Below are 4,760 nucleotides of genomic sequence, written 5' to 3'. Positions count from 1 at the left end.
GAAGAACATTGTAGAAAGTTAGAGCTGGAAGGTCCTAGGAGGTGAACCTTCCTGTGGTTTTCAAACTGTGGTCCATAGCAAGGGGGGAAGGCTAAGTCAGGAGGGCTATGCCCCCCCACCTCCATTCCTACCAGTCAGCTCCCCTTCTTTCTGTTTTATATATTAGCTTCTATGGAATACATAATTCTGCTACTAAAAAAATATTAGAAGTTTGAAAACCAGTGACGTGGCCCAACTTCCTTATTCTACAGGTGGGGAAAATGAGGCCCAGAGAGAGGCAAGTAATCAAGGTCCCCAGAGAGTTCATGGCCAGGCTGGGCTGAGCTCCTGGTCTCCTGGGTCTGCCTTTCTGCGGTTTATGATGCAGCAGATGTGCAGTTCTCAGCCCACAAGGCAGGAATCCGTTGGTTCTGGCCTCAGCTGTGCCCCTGACTTGCTCAGTGACCTCTTGCAAGTCACTACCTCTCTGGTCTCACTTTCTCCATCTGAACAAGGGGGACCCTGGAATGCGCTGCCCTCTATAGGATCTGCCACCTGAGATAAGAAACCTTGGCCTTGACCTAAGGAAGACTACTTGTAGGGCGATGATCTGGGTTTGCTGCAGGAACTCCAAAGACATTGACAAAGAGGCAGAGGAAGTTTAACTTCAGGGAAGTAAGTCAGGGTTCAGCCTAATTGTAGAACACAGACAGGAGGCCATCCTCTCTCTCTTCAACCAGAATCAGCCGAATATGGGTAGACACTATCCCTTATGTGGGGATGCAGACAGCAGAGTGGTGCCCATGGCTACTGACTGCCACCACCAAAGCCCTGAGGTCACAGAGCCTGCCTCCTCCAGGATGATGTAGGCAGATTTCAGCCCAAGGTAATAGAAGAGGTCCCCAGGAGGTAGGGAGCCCCAGCCTGGAAGTGTGCCGGCAGAGCCACATGGCCGCCCAGCCATGAGGGTTTCTGGAGAAGGATGACTGCACTAGGCAAGGAAGCGGGACCAGATGGCCCTGACTTCCCTTCCGACCTGAGAGTTTTTCTGTGTCCCTCCTTTGTGAATCTGTATTCTGAGCCCTTTCTCTAAGGTTCTCTCCTTCTCAGTGGTCAGTACAACAACCCAGCTAGAGACGGGGAATGTTGGAAGTTAAATGTGCCCCTCTTTACCAAGGCTATGCAGACGATGAGTTTGCCCATTGCACAGGGCGATCCTGGAGCTAAGATGGGAACTGCAGGAGGCCACCTAGCCTGGTAGGTTTCAACCCGGGCTGTACCTTAGAATCCCCTTGGGAGCCTTCAGGAAATACAGATACCCAGGCCCAACCCCAGACCAGTTGGAGCCGAATCTCCAGAGTAGGGCCTGACCTTGTGTATGTTTTTATAAGTTCCCAGGTAATTCTGCAATACAGCGAGGACAGAGACCCACTGGGCTAGTCCCTCTGTACCTATTTGCAGTAAAGATGAGGACAGTGAGCGCCAGACAGGATCTGGGACTTCAACCCTATCTTCTAAGTCCATGCTGGAAGCTCCTAAAAAAAGTCAAGAAGCATTGTCCTGGGTGTCTCTGGGACCCTGACTGCAGCACAGTGAGGGCTCTGTGCTCCCGACTGCCCCCTCCCCGAGCCACGGCTGCGTCCCCTTGTTTGCCCACACACACCAGGTGCCCATGTTCCTTGTCGGGTTTACTCAGTCACTGGGGCCTGCCAAGCTTGCCAAAGGCCAGATCCCAGACATTGTCAGGGGAGCAGAGCTCCACTGGATGGGGTTACCTTTCCCACCTCATTTGCAGCCAGCATGTCACAGTTTACAAAACACTCCCACCCTCAATCACTGACACATTCTACTCTAATACGGGTCAGCTAGGTGTTATTATCCCCAAGTTCAGAAGAGAAGACCTAACCTCAGAGAATGAAGAATCGTCAAGCCCAAAAGGCACTGGCTGCAAGGCATGGAGGTGGGGCCCGTCTGGAGAGCTTCCCGCATGCCTCCTCGACACAGAGACATCCCTTCCTTCTCAAGCTCTCCCCACCCCTAAGGGACCCAGACCTCGTGCTTAAAAACAATACGAAGGCATCCATGAACAAACTTCTTTTTCCTTCTTTTTTTTTTTTTTTTACGTCTACAATAAATTATTTAAATTATTTCACATCAAGGGAGAGGGATAGGTAATTTTTATCATATTTTTTTAAGACATTTTTTAAAATTACATTTTTGTTCTTGACTGATGAAGTGGAACTCGCCCAGCATTTGCAGGGCCCTCAAGCTCAGGGCAAGCAGAATGTGTACTCATCTCCTTACTCCATACCCTAGGAACCCCCTGACTGTTGACTCAGGAACTTTCTGAGAATGAAGACAGCACTGGGAGATGAGCTTTGGGGTGTATCCACCTTAGCTCTACAGTCATTGAGATTGTATCATAGAGGGAAGCAGGAAGTCAGAAATCAATCTATGCTTTTAATATGAAACCGTGCCTGAAACAGTTTGATTGTTTTAATATTGTTTCTGAAATTCCTTGTACCTTTGTAAAAAAAAAAAAAAAAAAAAAAGTGAAAATAAATAGATGTGGAATAGTGCAATGGAAAAAATGTAACAAAATAATAAACAACATCTTCCTAGACATTTTAATACATGGAGCTTTCCTTGATTTGTTTCACAAATACCAAGTACAGGTTTCCCTCGCTATCTGAAAGTAGAGGGTTCTTATGAAACCTTTTGTAAGCCAAAATGGCTAAAGTGAAGAAGCAATTACCTTAACACAACTTGCTAACGGACGCACAAAATAAGTCCAGATAAAGCACAAATGCTCACAGGCACAGTTCAAAGCTAAGATGGCTTAATGTTGAGATGCCGAGTGTAGTTTCTGGGGAAGGAGCTTGGTGGTGCCACTCCCACTGCTCGGGGTGCTAGGGGGTGCACCAATGCCTCTATAATAGCTTGCTGTAAAACAAATGCTGAACATATTTTCACTTTTTGTCTTTTCTCATAAAAGCGAAAATCCTCTTCAGATTTCTTTCCGTTAGTGAAAGCAAGTACTAATGTAGGTCTTTCGTGAAAGCAAGGTGGCATAAAGTGAACTTTTGGAAATACCCACTTGTTTGGGCCAGAAACCAAGCTGGGAAACAGGCAAGAAAGACTTGGTTCCTACCCTCCAAAGAGTTTTTAGTCGTGGTTGGAAGGAAGGGGACATTCAGGCTGCTCTTGGAGGAGAAGTAAGGAAGGCTTCTTGGAGGAAATGATATTTAGGCAGAAACCTGAAGGATAAATAGGAGTAAACAAGGCAAAGAGCATTTCGGGAAAAGAGTGTTCCAAGCAGAGAAAACTACCTGTTCCATAGTCTGGAAACAAGCAAAGGGTGGAGCATAGACAGGGCAGAGATCATGAGTATTAAGAGCCAAAGGCAGACTTCCCTGGTCGTCCAGGGGTTAAAACTCCATGCTTCTACTGCAGGGAGCGTGGGTTCGATCCCTGGTAGGGGAAGGTCCACATGCGAGCGGTGCGGCCAAAAAAAAAAAAGGAACGGAAAGAGCCAAGGGCTTTGTAGGTGGGAGCTGAGACTTTTTTTCCCTAGTTTTATTGAGGTATGATTGACAAAAATTGTATATATTTATGTTGTTTGTGATTTCTTGAGGTGTATGTGGTAATGATTACGATATGAATACATTGTGAAATGATCACCACAATCTAGTTGATTAACACATCCATTACCTCACATCGTTACCATTTTTTGTGTATGGTTGAGAACATTTGAGATCCAATCTCAACAAATCTCAAGTGTACAATACAGTATTATTAACTATAGTCACCATGCTGTACATTAGATCCCCAGAACTTATGGGTTCTGTAACTTAAACTTTGTACCCTTTTCCCCCACCCTACCCTTTTCTGTCAGCCCCTTGTAACCACCTTTCTACTCTCTATCAGTTTGACTTTTTTTTTTCCACATATTTAGGTATCATACAGTATTTGTCTTTCTTCGTCTGGCTTATTTCACTTAGCATAATGTCTTCCTGGCTCATTCATTTAGAAAATGGCAGGATTTCCTCTTTTAAGTCTGAATAACATTTCACTATATATACGTGCATATACCACATCTTCTTTATCCATTCATCCACTGATGGACACTTGGGTTTTTTCCATATTTTGGCTATTGTAAATAATGCTGCAGTGAACATGGGAGTGCAGATAGCTCTGAGATACTGACTTCATATTCTTTGGATATACACCCAGAAGTAAGATTGCTGGATCATATGGTAGTTCTATTTTTAATTTTTTGAGGAACCTCCATACTGTTTTCCATAATGCCTGTACCAACTTACATTCCGTGGATGCTGAGACTTTAGCGTGGGTGCAGGTGGAGTTTCCAGAATGTTTCTCACAATTGCGGGAATCGTTATTTCTCTTGGGGATAGGGCAAGAGAGAATTAAGGGAAAATGAAAAGCTAGGTAATGCACAGCATCCCGGAAGGCCACAGCCAACTTTGGTCCCATCCACAGGGCTGCAGTTTTCTGACCATGACTGGACGAGCGTCACTCAGCGGGGAAGCCCACCTCCTTGCAGTTAGTTAGCCCATTCGAAGTGAGCCCCCATTTGCGCTGTGGCCGCCTCTGGGCTAGACACAGAGCCGGGAGACCAGGCCTGAGCATTCACTGCCCGGGCAGATGGGCGGGAGAGCACCGTGCTGTCCGCAGGGTGATGATGCTGCGGCTGCGCCCTGGCCTGCCGGGGGCGCCCTGCCATGTATCTGTCTTTCCCTGCCGGAAGTGGGACGGCCCTG

Source organism: Balaenoptera borealis (assembly GCF_965194805.1).
Source record: "Balaenoptera borealis genome assembly, chromosome: 8".
Taxonomy (NCBI): Eukaryota; Metazoa; Chordata; class Mammalia; order Artiodactyla; family Balaenopteridae; genus Balaenoptera; species Balaenoptera borealis.
The sequence above is the reverse complement of the archived record's forward strand: the minus strand, read 5'-3'. Positions refer to the sequence as shown.